Source organism: Macrotis lagotis, chromosome 4, assembly GCF_037893015.1.
Source record: "Macrotis lagotis isolate mMagLag1 chromosome 4, bilby.v1.9.chrom.fasta, whole genome shotgun sequence".
Classification (NCBI taxonomy): Eukaryota; Metazoa; Chordata; class Mammalia; order Peramelemorphia; family Peramelidae; genus Macrotis; species Macrotis lagotis.
In genome coordinates, this window is record NC_133661.1 from 256,366,620 (window position 1) to 256,385,419 (window position 18,800).

General features: G+C 35.8%; 1 protein-coding gene and 1 long non-coding RNA gene across 2 annotated transcripts in view; one reads left to right on the forward strand and one right to left on the reverse strand.

Annotated features, from left to right (window-relative positions):
* COX16 (cytochrome c oxidase assembly factor COX16) overlaps positions 1-18,800 on the reverse strand; it is a 115,062-nt gene that overhangs the window by 1,018 nt on the left and 95,244 nt on the right. The window lies entirely within an intron of this gene.
* On the forward strand, positions 9,059-18,393 carry LOC141522413 (uncharacterized). Its single transcript, XR_012478210.1, has 4 exons — positions 9,059-9,194; positions 12,080-12,722; positions 16,541-16,663; positions 18,134-18,393. It is a non-coding gene; the product is annotated as an uncharacterized LOC141522413 (long non-coding RNA).

Here is an 18,800-nt window from a genome sequence, read left to right on the forward strand (position 1 = left end):
AAAGAAAACTTAAACCATGTACTTTTGTTTTAGTTTGCTATATGATTCTTTTTGCTTTAGAATGTCTACAAATTTAAGTGAAAATTACTTGGGTTATAAAGAATTCCAACTGACTAGGGAAACAATGGGCCCTTTGGACCCATGGTTGGAATGGTTGTTTGGCTAACAAAATAGAATGAAGTTTTTCCTACAATGGTTTTCAAAGGTGAGGCTCTCATATGTTAAAGGTCAATGTTACCTCGAGAAACAAGAGTAGCCACCACCACCATATGGCTTTCCATAAACCAGCACTAGGGCAATAAGTAGGTCTAGTTGGGATACTTGTTCTGCATGGAAAAATAAGACAGTGTTCCAACAAAATAACAAAAGTTTTAGTAATTTTTACAACTGGACCTAATCCATATTAAAGTTTGAATCATCTATCTCTAATCGATTGAGCAGTACAAGACTTGAGGTGAAGAAAAAAAATGATAATGTTTCTTTCCTTCTCCTTTATTACTTCTGAACCAAGCATGATTGATCACCTACCTATCCCTATCTTACATCTTTAGTCTTCATGGTAGGATGAAGGGGAAGGAAAAAGGAGTATAAAGAGGATGAGACTTTTTAACAGTGGGTACAAGTGGACTCATTGAGAAATACAAGACAATTAATGCTACCAAGAAATCTGAGTTTTAATCCTAGTTCTGAAACTCTGAGTAAGTTAGAAATCACCTAGTGCCTCTGCCTCAATTTCCTCGAGTGTCAGATGGAGAGAATAATAGTACCTACCTCCTCCCAGGTATTTTGAGGATAAAAATGAATGCTATTATAAAAATGCATTATATAATCAACATATGTTAAGCTATAAATGCTAACTTTTATTAAACTGGAGACTCTTCAGAGGTAAAAAAGGATTTTAGAGGCCATCTTGTCTGTTTCTTCACCTTCTACAACATCCTTGAAAGTTGGTACCTAGCCTGTGCTAAAACACTTCTGAATAAGTCCGTTCCATTCTGAGACAATGAAAGATCTTTCTTATCTTGAACTGAAATCTACTTCCCTGTAACTTGGACCTATATAGAATAAACTAAACCCCTGTTCAAGATGAGAGCATATCAAATATTTTAAGATAAGATTCAAACCTCCCTAAGTATTCTCTTCTTTACAATAAATTTCCTCAGTTCTTTCAACATCACTCTTACCCTCTTCAGGTTTCAATCTCTTCACTAGGGTTGGTCTCTTTTTTTTTAGTTCTTATTTTTATGTTCTTATATCACTTTCATTTCCAAATATATCCTTCCCCCTCTTCCATACCCAAAGAGTAATCCCTGTAACAAATGATGGGCAAATACTTTCTAGGCTCTTTCCAGCTTGAAGATTTTGCAGTTTATTTCTTCAGGACCTGACTGTTTGCCAGACGGTTGTCCTAGAACAGTGTTATCTTTGCCCATCAGCATGTACTAAGGTTCCAAACCAGAAGATGATGAAATAGTAAGTACCACTGTTATCCAGGATTATACAGTTTGTGGGGTCATCATAAAGATCAAATGCAACAAAGGTGTGCAAAGAGAAAGCCATAAAGCATTATTTTATTAATAATAATAATTCCATCACTTGGTACTGGATCTGTTGTTACACACAGTGGATAACTACCATGCCACTGATTCATACTGACAATTCAAGGGTAAATTATTTCAGGTACAGATACTGAATCCCTACCTAGAGAGGAATTTCATGTTCTTGTATCAGAAGAACAAGGGAAGATGGTTGCCTGGTGATCTGAGGAAATAGGAACTGCCATGATTCTTTGGAGAGATCAATAGTAAAAATGAGAGAAGCAGCTCAGTAAGGGTTCTCCCCTTAAAACAAATAAACAAACAAAACCCTGAACAAACACCTATGAGTATTATTTATAGTTAATTATGATTTGTTTCAGTTTTACTCAATAACTGCTATATAACAACATAATTAACGCTGTATATAGAACATTATAAATAAAATCAGATAAATATTTAAAATTTTTTTAAATGGATTTATTTATTTTGAATAGGCTATCTGATTGGCAAAGAGGGTGCATTGATATCCATATTAATTGAATAAAATAAGACCTTTCCCCCAAACATGACCTTTTCTGATAAGGGTGCTTATCCTATACTCTGTTTAGGCTTGCTTTCTCACATCCTAAGCTGTCACTAGTACAGAATTTAAATCCTTACTTCCACTAACCAGAATTACATGTATGTGCTCCATCTGGTTTTCAAAATAACTACCTTAGATGTGTCAGACATGAGAAAAAGAAAAAAGGCAACAGCAAAAGCTCTGATTTTATAAGACTTCCTGACATCATCAATAAAATTAGCCTTTAGAAGCTTAGTAAATCTGGCTATACTGGGAGGGATAGTGGGAAAATACAGCATTAAGCACCAGGCTCTACTATTAATTAACCTAATGTCTTGGGCTCATCTTCTCTAGACTTCCATTTTCTCAGGTATAAAAAAGCAAGAGGCTTGAACTAGAAGAACTCTAAAATTCCTTTCAAAATGATGATTCTAAATATGAGGATCCCTTAAGTCACCTTACTGAACAAAAGAGTTGGAATGTCAATTATTCCTGTCCTCAGGATGTCTTCAACATTTTGAAAACAAAGAGTGAAAATATTTTTAAAATCCTTGAGAAATAAACCATTAAATCCAGTGAGTTATCTCCTTATGCAGTTGTCACTTAGAAAAGGAAGGTTGCTGATAATTAATAGTATATGAAGTTTCCATATTATTTGCATACCTGGAAAATACTGATGTGATTACTCATAATTATTTTTAAAATAAATTTTTGTTGATCTTCCTTTGCCTCCTAGAGAACCATTTCTTATAAAAAAGAATTTTTTGAAGGGGCAGAAAGTTCAACAACATGTAGTTACATATTTTAAAAGTCTTACATTATAGTCTAAGTCATGGATAAGCTTAAGATTGTCTGGAGGAAGGTAACCAGAATGGTAAATCATTCTGAGTTCATGGCAAAAAAGAATTGGGCATCTTTAACTTGGAGAAAAGACTGAGGGGACATGAGAGGCATGTTCAAGGATTTTAAGGGATGACATTTGGAGGAAATATTAGACTTACTCTGTTTGTCCTTGTAGCAGAACCAGGAGCAAGGAGTAAAAGAAATAAAACCCTGGAGCCAGGATAACCTGAGTTCAAATCTGGCCTCAGACACTTAATAATTACCTAGCTGTGTGACTTTGGGCAAGTCACTTAACTCCACTGCCTTGCAAAAAACAAAAAAAAAATAGGTTTAATGTCAGGAAAAACTTCTCTGAATCAAATCTGCCTTGAGAGATGGTGGATTCCTCCTCTTTGAAGGTCTTTAAGTAGAGGCTGGAAAGCAGGTTCTGTTTTGGTGGGCACTATGGGTTGGTTTAAATGCTGAGATCCCTTTCATCTTCCAAATTCTCTGATTCTGTGATTCTGATTAAGCTGAACTTTCATTTCCACCAGAAGGTATATAAATAACAAGGAAAGGAAAATAATAAAATTTACCCACCATCAGCAGCAGCCAGAGCCAGAAAGACACTCCTGACTCAAAATGGGAGACAATCATGAAAAAAAGCCTAATGATGGGACAGCTAGGTGGTGCAGTGGATAGAGCACCAGCCCTGAAGTCAGGAGGACCTGAGTTCAAATGTGACCTCACATACATAATAATTATCTAGTTGTGAGATTCTGGGCAAGTCACTTAACCCCACCACCTTGCAAAAAAAAAAGTTAAATACTTTACAGAATGAAACTATTAGCCTCGTTACCAATAAACACCACTGCTGCATATTTTATTTATTTTTCTAAACTTTGAAATTTTTTTTGCTCCTGCATATTTGGACCTTCTCTCTCTCTTTCTCTCTCTCCTTAAAGAAGAGAGAGAAGCATCTCTTTATAGCTATTGATCACTGAAATCACTTCTAAAATATGCTTGCAAAGTATGGTAATTAAGGTTAGAGTATTATCATTTTAAGAAAAATATATGTGTGTATATATATAGGCAGCAATGATCACCTATTTGATGCCTGAAGCTGTAGGTAAATTAATAATTTAGAATTGTTTCTTACCTGGGGTCCACATGCTCTCTCTTATGGAAGAGATTATTTCTTTCACTTAGATATAGAAATTGAGATGCTGAGAGGTTAAGTAATTGATAACACTATAAATTTACTAGATTAAATTTCTTCAAAGTAGACTTTATATCTCCTTTCCAGTGCCTAGTACAATGTTTTGCCTATAGATGGTTTTCAATAATGTTTACTTTAATGTACTGTAAATGATGCAATTCAAATTTCTAAATCTATGGGTTTTTTCGCTTCTGTTGGTTTTGTGTCCTTGATGTCTACAGTTTCTTTTTCTTCCCATTCTACATAACCTAGAAAAATGCTTTGCATGTAATAATCACTCAGATGATGCCAAATGACAAGAGTAATCAGATGCAATAATATACAATTTCCTTCCTTATTATAGAAATAATAAAGAAGAAATATCAATAATTGCCATATTTTTTTTAAATTTAAAGGAATTTAAAGTATAAAAGATATACTTGAGAAACTTTTACTGGAACAGAGGACCATTACTGACCATTTGAGTTACTTTGAGTTTCCTAAGGCTTTTTCAATTCTTTCTCAATTCTTTTCTCAATTTCAATTTTTTCTCCCACATTAGGAGAAGGGGGAGAGGGGAAGGAGAGTTTAGAACAGGCTCTAGTTGACAGGCACTGAGGAATAATTCCAGGCTGATATCAGCAAGGAAAGAACCTTATAAGCATCACCTTTATTCTGGGATATTTAGAATCATTTCCCAAATTATTAAAAGAAATGAAAAATTCCCTTACAATTCATACAAGCAAATGGAGAGTGCAAATACTGTATTTATCTTCCTTTCTTTTCCTTCAGCTAACTAATTAGGTTAGTACTAAACAGTTCTTGGGTTGGAATCATTTCTGAAAGCAATCAGAAAGGAACAACTAGACTAAGGATAACCATAGGCTGCTAATGTGCTTTTTTACTTTACCCCTTGCTCAAGTACCATTACTGAAGGGCAAAGGTAAAAGAGAAGAGTAGCAACAATTGTGTTAAAGGAGGGGTCCTTAATCTGGAATTTATGAATTTATTTTAAAAAAATATTTTGATGACTATATTGTAATGAAACTGGTTTCTTTTGTAATCCTATTTGTTTTGTTTTATGCATTTAAAAGAATTATTTGAAAAAGGATCCATGTACATCACCACATTGTCACCAAAAAGTTTTATAACTACAGATTAAGAACTCCTACCTTAATATTATTTTAAGAGATTCCATCTTCCCAATTGACAAAAGGAGTCAGGAGATGGTAATTAACAGTAACCAGGGAATAGGAGAGGTAACAGGAATGGCTAAGTACCACAGAAAAAAGTTGAGAGATGAGAGAAATGGGAGAAGCCAGATGAAACCCAAGGTTCTCACTATCCCTTTGCTTTTATGGAAGAATTCTTGCTCTGCTTTTGTCTATAAGATGTCATAATCTGAGTACAATAAAATTAGTTTAATGTTAAGCACAATTAATTCCATTTAGTTTTCATTCCATTTAGTTTAAACCTAGAGTACCTCCATTAAAGTCTTACTCTAAGATTTCATCATGGCATGGAAGTCAACTTGGGTCCTATGCCAGTGTAGTGCCTGCCTAAGTAGCCTCTACCAAGTTTGGAAGGCTTTCCATACAGGCCCACAGACAAACTGTATCAATCCATGGACCAGCCAAGCTAATCACAGGAGAGGCATTACCAGGTTGGCTCTAGGCTCACACATTTTTCACCAGAAACTCTTGAATTGATCTACAAGCATTCATTAAGGTACCATGCTAGCTGCTGGGAATATAAATCCTAAGTAGGAAATAACTCCTATTCTTCAACAGGGGTTTACATTTCTAAGATCATGATAATTAAGTCATCCCACCTATGTTAACACCAGTAGTGTTCTAGTGATGTTTTATGATTGTAAGTCTTAGAACACTTCAAACTATGATGAATCAAAGTTATAAGTGACCCAGAGAAAATGGAGACAGTTTGGTGGGCACAAGTGGGAATGCATAGTCCCCAATAAGGAATATTATTAAAGGAATATATGATCAGAAGAAAGAAGGGATAAAAGATGAAAAAGTAGTATAATATCCATGTTATATAAAAAGATCTAAAAGTTCTCTGGCATGATGGGTAAATTCTCTGTGGAAGTTGTACAAGAAAATATGGGCAAGAATCATATGTGATGAAATATGGGATGGCTGTGATTTGTACCAATGGAAGATATATCAATATTAATAAAATAATATACCTACTGAAATAAATCAGAAACATTATATACACTAACATCAACATGGGGTGATGATAAACTATAATGTACTTGTTCATTTCAGTCATATAATAATCAAAGACAATTTTTTTTTTTTTTTAGTTTTTGCAAGGCAATGGGGTTAAGTGGCTTGCCCAAGGCCACACAGCTAGGTAATTATTAAGTGTCTGAGACTGGATTTGAATCCAGGTACTCCTGACTCCAGGGCCAGTGCTTTATCCACTACACCACCTAGCCACCCCAATCAAAGACAATTTTAAAAGACTTATGATGGAAAATACAATTCATATCCAGGGAAGGAACTGTGGGGTTTAAATGAAGACCAAATTTTATCATGCTCAATTTTTTTTTGTTTTTTTATTAGGCAATACGGTTAAGTTATTTGCCCAAGGTCACACAGCTTGGTAATTATTAAGTGTCTGAGACTGGATTTGAACTCAGGTCCTCCTGACTCCAGGGCCAGTGCTCCATCCACTGTGCCACTTTAGCTGTCCCCCCATCTTCAATTTTTAAAAATTGTATTATGTATTATGTCTTTTTTTCTCTCTAATGTTTTCTTCCATTTTGATTTGATTTTTCTCTCACAACATAATCAATATGGACTCATTGTTTAGCATGACTATAAATGTAGTGCCTATATCAGATTGCTTTGGGGGAAGACAGGAAGAAAGAGAGAAAAATGTAAAATTCAAAACCTTGCAAAAAAAAGATTGGTTAAAAACCACTATTGGGCATATAGTTGAAAAAACATGAATAAAATATTAAGAAGAAAGAAAGAAAGAAAGAAAGAAAGAAAGAAAGAAAGAAAGAAAGAAAGAAAGAAAGAAAAAGAAAAAGAAAGAAAGAAAGAATGAACACAGGGTTCAAAAAGCTGGTTTTACTATTTTACTACCTATCAACTTTGGAAAGTGACTTTGTTTCCTCCCTGTAAAATAAGAGATTTTGACTCTTAGATGACTTCAGTTCTAAATCCACAAGCCTAAGAATGGTCCAAATTGCACAAGGGATAATGAAATGAGTTATTTTCCTACCAAAGCATTTCTTTTTTACGCTTTTGTGTTCTTCTTCTATATCTGAATTGACAAGGACTTGAAATATTGATGAAAAGGAAAATTCAAAGTACAGGACAGAAGATTTCATTTCAATATAGGAGCACATCTCTGGGAATGCTCTGTCAGAGGGAATATGCCTCACAAGGCTTTGCAGAGTCAGAGAAAAAGACGGGTTTTCTTTCTTCTAGAATTTAATTTACAGGAGGAACTTTTAAAGCATATCATTCATTCATTCATTCATTCATTCATTCAACAAATACTTATGAAGTAGCTTCTGTGTGTGAAGTACAAAAAGATTCCCTGATCTTTCCTTCCTGAAATATTCCTGCTGCCTCGTTTAGCGAGGAGATCTAGGAATACTAAAATCTACAGAACCATGAGGGCGCTAGAACAATAAGTAGTGGTGGGGATTGGGGGAACCATACAGACTCCATCTTATGACTCAATTCTGGGGCTAGTTCAGTTTCCTTTCTATTCAGTTAGGGGTCTAACCCAATTTCCATCTTATAGAAAACGCTATCAATTGTGGGAATTAAGAAAAAACCTTTTTGTAATGTTTGAACCTGGACCTGCATGGCTGCAACTTAGAAACCCTTAGCTAAGGACCTAGGTTATGCTGAGCAGAAACCCAATCAGACTTGAAGACTGATACAGGAGTTGTTTTGGTTTGTTTGGTTTTTTTTGACAATTATACATCTCAATCAACCCATATATCTTTTCCAGAAACTGGTCCTATACTACCAGTTATATATATATATGAGAAATAAGAAAAAGTTTACAAATGGAAAGCACTGAAATTAAGAGGGATAGGGAAAGGTTTCTTGTGGAAAGTGGGATTTTAGCTGGGGCTTGAAGGAAGTCAGGGAAACTAAGAGTTGGAGATGAGGAAGGACTGTGGGCCAGGTGTGAGGGGCAGTCGGTGAAAATGTTCAGAAGTGAAAGATGGAGTGTTTTGTTCTGGGGAGAAAGGAGGCCATGGTCACTGGATCAAAGATTATAGATGTTAGATGGGGTTAGATTTAAAAAAAAAGAAAGATGAGGAGATTAATGAGAAAAATTATTATTTTTCTCTTGTTTTTAAAAACTAATTATTGTCTTGGGACCAAGGTTTTTTTCCCCCCTTTTTTCCCTACTTCCTCATCCAGAAATCAACTGGTGTGGAAAATCTTTATAAAATATTTACCTAGGCCAAGTGACCTGGACTTGGGAAGCTCAGTCACTTACTATAATATTCATTTTCTCATTAACTGTTAAACAATCACAGTGTTTAACTCTCCTGAATACCTATTCTTTCAAGAACATATAAACTGTAAGCTCCACCACCATGGGGGTCTTTTAGATTTGAGAAAGGTCAAGCCATTAACTTCTTTTTATTAATAAACATGCCAACCTTATTAACAAAATGATCAACTTACCCAGAAACTATGTCTCTTATGTTTGATTTTGGAGGTGACGGGGAGCTCCTGGAGTTTATTGAGTAGGAAAGTAACACGGGTCCTAGTCTCTACCCTGCCTAGTTATGTGACTTTTGGGGGGGGGGGGGAATTAATTGGAGTCTCATTTTCTAGATCTTTAAAATAAGGGGGCCAGCTGAGATGAGTTCCAAGATTCTTTCCCCCCCATTAATAAGGGTTCTCCTATGATTCCACTTCTATAGTTCACATAGCAACCATCTGATTCTTTTGAGACCCTTCACTTATAGAAGAAGCAGGACCAAGAAAAAGAGGTTAAATTCAAAGCAAGCAAAATCTATCAGATATGCTATAACTGTCAACAGCACTTGTCAATATGGAAGAAGGTAGGAGAGAAAGAAAAAGGAGAGGAGATAGAGGTTTCAGGTCATTTTATTTATTCCCACTATACTCCCCCTCCCCCAGTTACCTATACTATAATCAACTGAGAATTGATACTATGTCTAAACCATGTATAATACCAACTCATTATTTCATATATTACGAAATAGAAAAAACTATGCTTACATTTAAGAGGGTCTGTTGATTTTAACATATATTCTAGATTTAAACTCAGAAAGACCAGGAATAAATTGTGCTTATAGGGAAGCATAGAAGAGCCCAGGCTTGGGACCAAGCAATTTGAACCCCAGGTTCTACCTGACAATGAGTTTCCTGAGTTTAAAGTTAAAACCATTTCACTTCACTTTTTCCACTAATTTAGTTTTGCTATTTCAATTTTGCCAAAGACTTTTCAAAAGCATAGGACTTCAGTGCTAGAAGACAAAGAGTATCTCAGAGTGACTAGAGTAATGCAGTGTAGCAAACTAGGTGCTGGCCTTGTGATCAGAAAGATGTGGGTTCAAATCTCTGACACTTCTGTGCGTGACCCAGGACAAGCTGCCTCTCTGTGCCTCAGTTACCTCATCTATAAAATGGGGATATTGGATTTATTAGCCTTAAAAGTTCTTCCTAGTGTAAAGGTATAATCCAGTCTAATCCCTTCATCATATTGGAGGAAAGAGAAGCCCAAAGAAATGAAAGTCTGGTATTCTAGATTTTGAATATGAAATATTATTTTTCCCCATTATGCTCAAGGAGCATACAGACTGGCACAGTTTCTGCAATATAGAATCTTGAATGGCTACCTGGGATATTAAAAGTTACAAAGTCAAGATATGCCAAAGGTAGGATTTGAACCCAAGTAAGACTTTCTGGCTCTGAGGCTCTGTTGCCTCTCATGAAGTAGCTACTCCATCTATTTTATATCAACTCCCCACTAGTGTTATGAAATTTTAATCAAACCCTTTATCCATTCATTCTGATTTCTAGTTCCATAAAATAAGTTGCAAGTGGTATGGCAGAGCTAGTCTGGAAAAGGTAAAAAAAATAAAACTAATGAAAAAAACTGGAAGTCCAGAGGAGAAAGGGAGAAGAAAGACTTGATTTGAGTCAAGTCCTTATATGTCCTTGCACATAGCAAATATTCAAATATTTCCCCAAAGAATTAACATATATGCAAAAATAACTTTTTTGAAGCCAATGTCAATATAAAATTAGAAGTGTTTTGCAGATTCATAAAAATCTTACTATTTAGATTTTCCAGTTTATCCTCCAAGTTTACTTTTCAGTTTCTCTATGTTTTTGATTCAAAATTTTCCAACAATGAAGCTTCCTCGCCTTCTTTGTAGAGTCCAAAAATAAGGTGTCTTATTGCTAGGAAAATATTTACAGAACTTGGGCCCAAGTTTCCATTCTCTGGAGTATCATCAACACTATAAACCCAAAATAATCTTGGCTTGAAAAATATGTCATAACCAGCCCACAAAAGAAAAATCTTTCATTTTACCTCTAGCATCATTATGTCTCTGGATATATAGTTTCTGTTTATATGTGTGCAATTTATGAACTAGCCTTCTAAGTCTGCTCAGGAGATGGCACTCATTCACTCAGCTTTTCACTGAGGACATTTATATACATAAATGCATACACACTGCTCTAAAAAAAAAAAAGATAATTTAACCCTTTTAGAGATCTTTAGGCTCTGAAAAAATATAGTTCATTCTTAGATTCCAGTCTAACAAAATAAGAGGAGAAATAAGACCAAAGTGTCTCCTGAAAGCCATAATTTTGCAGATAAAAACAGATATCTTTCCTAGATGTGCCCTCCTGTACTTTCCTTTATTCTTCTGTACTTTGGATTTTCGATTTGTGAAGTGAAAAATAAGATATACAACTGACCTCTTGCCCAGGATTGTCCTTTACTACTGACCTATATTAAGGACGTAAATCAATTAGTGATGTCCAATACATCCAGAAAGCAAAAAACACTGCTCTACTTCATTCCTGAATAAATACGTAAGTGTCCAATATTAGTTTATTTAAAGTAATATAAGTTGATCCTTTCATCCAGGCAGCTTCCCTTATCCTTATTTTCATAAAGTATTTCTACACATCCAGCTGGATATACAGCCCAATCTTAAGTCCAAACAATACAATTTTTGCTCATTGTAGTAACTGAGCTTGGCAGGGCTCAACTCCACAGTGACTCCAATTCTTTCAGCAATGAAATATTTCACGAACTAAATCAATTTTCACCTTTGAGCCTGTGCTATGGAGAAAACTTAGAACAAAGTATAAATACAGCATGCTGCATCTTTATTACAGAATGTCACCTTTCTCACTCCACGCTGGGTTGCTGGTTCTACAGAAACAGGAGAAGAATTAGAAGCAATGTTATTGTTAGCTTTATCAACAAACGGGATTCTGCTAAGCATCAAGAACTAGGAACACTTGGTTCTAAGCCAAGGAACTAGGGTTCTCTTCTTTACTTTGCCTTGAATTCTGCCTGGATGTCTGAAAGTAAGGTTGACATATGCTGATAAGTTAACCCATCTGCAGTGAGAATGATGCTTGCCAGAAAAAATGTGGATAGACCTTTGGCTAAACATGAAAATATCTTTGGCTGTGATGTGCTAAACCACTGTGATTCATTTCAGGCTAAAAGCAAATCAAAGAACCCTAATCTTAAGGGAGTAAGGAATTTGAGAGTTTGGACTCCTTCACAGGGTAGCTTTATTAGAATAGATTTGACAAATATAGCATTTTAAAATGGGAAGGACTATATAAATTTATACAAATATTATTATTACTATTCCTAGCTGACAATTATTTCTAACCCTTTAAGGTTGACAAATTGTTTAAGATACACTATCTCATTTAATCCTTACAGCAACTTCAAGAATTAGGTACCATCATGAACCCCCAATTCACAGATGAAGAAACCAAGGATCAGAAAGCATCATGGTTAGAAAGTCCAGGAGTAGGAATGAGAACTAAGGTCATCCTATTCCAAGTCTGCATATTCTCTGCTGAACAACTCTGCAAATGATATTGCCCAGGTCAAACCCTGATGCATAAAGATATAGCAGCCCCCTTCCTTTCCCAACTTTATTCCCAAGTATTGGGGAGGCATACTGAGGTGACAAAGTAAAGGAGAAAAGGGTTTGTTTCCATTAACAGTTAATCCTCTGGTCAATAGATAAAAGGCAATAAATAATCCATTTACATTTTAGTTCTGAGTTACCTCCTGGCTCACCTCCCAACCCACCTCCATCCCAATCCCACTTTTGCTACTTGAAAGCAGTGGAGAGAATAGGTATTTTCCTTTTTTTTACTTTTGAGAGAGAAATAAAGAAGCTGACACCATGCCTTTTATTATTTACTTTTGATTCCAGAGAAGAGGAAAACATGAGACTCTTGGAATAAAACTGAAAAAATGGGCAATAAAATAATCAGTTTGGGAGGAAGTCTATAATATGGCTTTAGAGATAATTTTTCTCCCTCATTCCCTATCCTCCTCTCTTCTGAAAATGGTAAGTAGTTTGATACAGTTTATACATTCGCTAAAAACATAACATATTAGTCTCAGTTGTGGAAGAAGAAAGTGATCAAAAGGAAAAAATAACCATGAGAAAGAATAAAGTAATTGAAAAAATATGCTTCAATCTGTATTCAGAGTACAGGGGTGCAGTGGATAGAACACTGGCCCTGGAGTTAGGAGTACCTGAGTTCAAATCCGACCTCAGACACTTAATAATTACCTAGCTGTGTGGCCTTGAGCAAGCCACTTAACATCATTTGCCATGCAAAAAAACCTAAAAAAAAAAAAACAGAGTCCATCAGTTCTTTATTTGGGTATGCATAACATTTTCCTTTAGAGTCCTTTGTATGTGCCTTGGATCATTGTGTTGCTGAGAAATGCTGAATCATTCAAGTTGATCATCATAGTGTTGCTGATACTGTTATACTGTTTTCCTTGGTCTACTCATTTCATTTTGCATCAGTTTGTACAGGTTTTCCCAGGTTTTTCTGAAATCTGCCTGTTTATCACTTCTTATTGCACAATAAGATTACATTCATGTACAATAGTTTGTTCAACCATTACTTTAATGTTAAATGGTCAAAGGATACAAATAGGCAATTTTCAGATGAAGAAATCAAAGTTATCTATAGGCATATGAAGAAGTTCTCCAAACCACTTCTGATCAGAAAATGCAAATTGGCTTGCAGACCGTCCCTGTAGTATGGTGGCCAATCTGCCCTCCTTGGTGCTCCGGGCTGCGAGGCCTGATCCAGTCACCATGAACACCTTTTTCGGTTGTGAACTGTCCAGCCAGGCCAGGTCCTATACCTTCAAGGTAGAGGATGACAATGCAGAACATGTGCTGGCCTCAACCATGTTCTGCCTCACAGAAGATGCTAAGGAGGAGTGCAATGTTGTGGAGGTGGTGGCCAGAAACCATGACAATGAGGAAACTGCTGTGCCAGTGGCCAACCTGAAACTGTCCTGCCAGCCCATGCTCAGCCTAGATGACTTCCCACTCCAACCTCCAGTGACCTTCCACCTGAAGTCCAGCTCTGGCCCTGTGCTTATCACTGGGAGGCACTAGATTGTATCTCTGGAAGACTGATTTCTCAGAAGAGGATGAGACTTGAAGACAGGGACCCAGAATTGCTATCCATTCTTACTGCCAAGGAGCGACAGGGGAGGCTATAATTGGCAAGGACCTATAGTTGATTCTCCCTCCTACTCACATGGTCCTGTTTCTCCTGTATGTTTACAGTTTTCTTGATTTCTCATCTGCAAGAGAATAGGGACTGGAGCAGATCTTAGGGACAAAGAGGAGGAACCCTGGTGCCCTTTCCTACCCCCACCAGCAGAAGTCCATCCTCAGGTCCCCATATCTAGAGTGGGATGTTGTCCTGGAACAAACCCTACTCCATCCCCCACCCCCAACCTCTTTGCTCTTTGCTCTAGGCTTTTCTCCCCCCATATAGATTGAAAGATGTGAGATGGTGGGGTGGGGTGGGGAGAGACCAAGGAAGTAGAACAAAGATTTTCCCTTCCTTGGCCCATCCAATTGAGTGAGGGTAGATGAACAGTGAAATGATTTTATTCAGAAATCTATTTCTAGACATTTTTTGGAAGAAATTGAAAATAAGTGGGTTTTTTTTCCTCCCCTTCAAAAAAAAAAGAAAATGCAAATTAAAACAACTCTGAAGTACAATCTCATACCTATCAGGATGGCTGATATGACAAAAAAAATGATAAATATTAGAGAGGATGTGGGAAAATTAGACATTGTTGGTAGAGTTGTGAATTGATCAAGCCATTCTGGAGAATAATTTGGAACTGTGCCCAAGGGGCAATCAAACTGCATACCCTTTGATAGAACAATATCACTACTTGGTCTATATTCCAAAGAGATCAGAAGAAAGGGAAAAGGTCCCATATACACAAAGGAATTTATAGCAGTCATTTTTGTGATGGCAAAATATTAGCAATCAATCATTTATTGAAGTTCAACTATGTACCCAGAACTATGTAAGATGCTTTGATGATGCCAAGTTAGTATGAGATCTATCCCTAGCATACAAAAACCTTATAATCTAATTAAAGAGATAAAGCAAATAACTGAAACAATTAAGAACAAGACAATGTACATTATGGTGCTAAATAATGTGATGTTGAATATCACAAGATAATTAGAAAAAAAAGACAAGACATATAAGAATTTTTTAAAAGGCCTGACAAATGTAGTCAGAGTAACCTAGCAAAGATGTCATTCAGGAGTTGGGTTTGATCTAAGCCTTGAACGAAGGTTTTAGACAGGTGGAGAGAAGAGAACAAAATAATGTTTCAGATATGGATAACTATAGGGAAAAAATTATAGGGATGGAAAATCTAGGGAAATAAAAGGAAGTTGAATACAGATACAGTAAGTAGAATTAGGAAGATAAAGTTGAAAAGTAGGTTGGGGCCAGACAGAAGACATCCTTAAATGGTTAGTAATAGTAGTTTGAACTTTATTCCATCAGCAATGGGGAATCATTGAAGGTTTTTGAGAAGGGAGATAACATAATAAAAGTGTTGTTTTATCTGACTTTAGTATAAGGGAGAGGGCCTAGTGAGGGAGGGGAGGGAGGAAAGGGGCTGAAGCTGCAATAAGCTCGTTATTCAGTGATTTAGGCCTAGATTAAGGTGGCAGCAATGAGGACAGAAAAGATGGGTCAGATATTAAAAATAAAAAGGATATGGTGACTGAATGTCTTAATTCTTCCTTGTAGAATTATACCTCAATTTGAACCCTGACATGAATGAGGTTTTTAAGTCTTGCTGTGTCTGACAAAATGAGTAACAAGTGAGTCAAACTGTGATTACAATTTTTGGACATGGTCATTTCTCTATTTTCACAAATTCACTTGACTTTGACCCTCTCACAGAACAGTCTACTAACTCTGTGGCAAGAGTTATCAATCATTTTCAGCTTAGATTTGAATCTCTGAACTTCTCTCCTTTGAATGTGTTTCTGAATAAGTTTGCAGGCAGGTAAAATTTTAAAATATTTAAAATGCTCTGCTTTTAATCAAATATGCATGTTTTAGGTCTCAGTTTAATCTTATCAAGATATTAAACCCTTAGGGATATTTAATTCAGATGGAAATTAAAACTTTGTGAATTCAAACATACTACAAAAGGATAATTAAAAAAAATTCTTCAACCTGGTTTCCATCCCTCTGGGTTGTTATTAACCTTATCTGAGAAAGAATCCATCGCCACTAAGCAAAATAAAAAGACTGTGAACTTCTGACAATTTCTCTTATATGGCTGAAAATGCATTAAAGATGGCAATCTGAGGGACAGAGAGTATAGAAGAAAGGGGCTGTTGTATTCTCATCTCCATTTTTTTTTGAGAGGTAATACTATAATGGGAAGTGGTTGGCCCATTTTGTGACTTGATGTTTCACCAGCTACCAGCCTGGCAGAATGTCAAGTATATGACAGGTGAAGACTGATGAAAGACTACTACTAATACATTTTTCATCACTTACGACAGGATGACATTAGAGACATTTTGCTCTTCCTTTCTTTGCCCGGTCACCCCTACACCATAAAGATCTGCTTAATGAAGACATCCTGTCTCACAATCATAGGACACCTCCTCGGATTACTCTGTCTAAGTTAATGCTGCCACCTTCAGGGTGGCACTGTAGAGTAGCAAAATAGAGAGAGATTGGACTAATGGGGTCTGTTAAAACCAAAAATAAATAAATAAATAAAAAGGGAATATTAATCCTCTACCCACTTTAAAGGGAGTACTTCTAGGATTTCTTTCACCTTTTTTTTAAGCTCTTCAAATTGGACTTATGGAAGAGGGGGAAAAAAAGATGAGATTCAAGTGTGAAAAACTAGTTGGAGAAGCAGTCAGCATATACTATCTCTTTGGGGGATCACAGAAAACTTTCCTGACAGGTGAGTAAATATGGGAAGGAGTTTAAAGATTATAAGATTTAGTGGCAGAAGGGTCCTTAGAAAACATCTTGTTCCAGTATAACTCTCTCATTTTATATATGGGATCTGAAAGTCACAAAGTTTAAGTGATGTGTCATAAGTTACCCAGGCAGGTAGTGGCAGAGAAGGGCCTGGAATCCAGGTTTCTTGACTTTTTAGTCTTCAGATAAGCCTTAATGCTAATGTGAATACAGCTTAGACAATCACTTTATATTGACCAGGTAACTAAAGGAAAGCACCCTCTCATGTGAAAAGGCTTATATTGTCTGGTTTAAGGTCAAAGAGACAGACTCAATAATACCTAAAGTAATCAATCCAGCAGCTACAATATCTCATATACAAAAAAGTGAGAATTCTATGGAATTCCCACAGTTAAGGTATAAAGTAGTGAGGTAAATGTAACACATTTCCAGAATTGTGGCACAAAATACTAGTAATGTGGGAGTGACAAGTATTGTCCTAGTTGCAGAAACAAAACAATTTTTTTATCTAGATAATTTGTTAGCCATCAAATATCTCAAAGTCATTTTTCCCTTCAAAGAATTCTTGAATACTGGCATTTCTTCACACATCAGAGAAGACAGAAGTTATGTCTATCATTCATTATTTGTTGCTATTACTATCAGTAAAAAAAAAAAATTGAAGTCTTTTATAAACTGGTAATGATTGTTTTGTCCCTCACCAGAATTAAAGGAATTTCATCAATGTGAAATAGTGCTTTTTTTTTTTAGTTAGTTTTTGCTAGGCAATGGGGTTAAGTGGATTGCCCAAGGCCACACACTTAGGTAATCATTAAGTGTCTGAGGCCGACTTTGAACTCAGGTACTCCTGACTCCAAGGGCTGCTGCTCTATCCACTGGGCCACCTAGCTGCCCCTAAAATAGTGCTTTTATAATCAGGCTACATAACTTTAAAATTATTTCAGTATGACAATATACATGTATTATTTACAGTATTGGTTAAAAGAAAATCTTATCTTGAAATTAATCTTTAAAAAAGAAAAGAAAAAATCACAATTTGGGGGCAAGTTTATGTTTTTAAAACATTTAAAACATTGATTGACAATATATTTTATGTGAACAGTCCTTGTACTTGATGAAAGCCCAATTCCATTGATATTAGCATTAGTTTTGGTTATGAATAAGGTCATGATTAATAATGGAAATGGAAATAACAGGAATTTTCTGAAATGTCTAGTTGGGCTATAAATGAGGAGTACCTAAATAAGGCAAATGGTTATGTGTGAAGCTAGTTCATCCTTCAGCATGTTTTAGGACACATTAGGAAAATTCAGAGGGAGTTCAGGGGAGCAGCTAGATATAATTAAACAAACTGATTTGGCATATATTAATATGTACTAAAATGTTAAGACTGCAGCTTCTGCAAAGGTTCTGACTAAGACTTTCCTCATTCTTTGTGGGAATACAACAGCTGCCAGAGGCTTGGATCATCAACAGCTGCTTAAACACTCAGAAGGAGACTAAGTCATGATATTGTGAATGTGTGGTGATTCTATTTCAGTAATCCTTAAGTACTTTGAAGAGATTTAACCTTATCACATCTCTCCCAGGAAAGTACCATTATCTCCAAGTAAAAAAATTAAGAAATTAAGGCACAGACTTTAAAAAAAAAAGTGTAAATATGATATTCCTAGAGCCTCAAAAGAGAAATTTCAATAAATGTTAATATAAAGGGCATTTTATTTTTTCACAGATTTCTGATATAAAATTTTGTATGTATGAGAAAAAGTTTCCCTTATAGACTGACTTAAAAACTTATGGTGAGGAAAAGGTAAAGTTAATGGTCAGTCCCTTGGCTGTTGGGCAGTACAATATACTACAAGTTGTTCATTCTTTAAGTCTCCCCTCATCATCCCCATGTGAAAGTATTTCTCCCTTTTCTGGATTTATCCAGTCATCTATCCATTCACTCATTCACCAGAAACTTATTGTACAAGGCAAGGTTCTGGCCTAAGCTCTTTTCTCATCTCAAGAAACTCAAGATGAGTTTCTCATTTCAAGAATTTTTACAATCTAGTGCTATATTATCCATACTGTATAGGATACTTACATATTGGCCTGTATGTATGTATGTATGT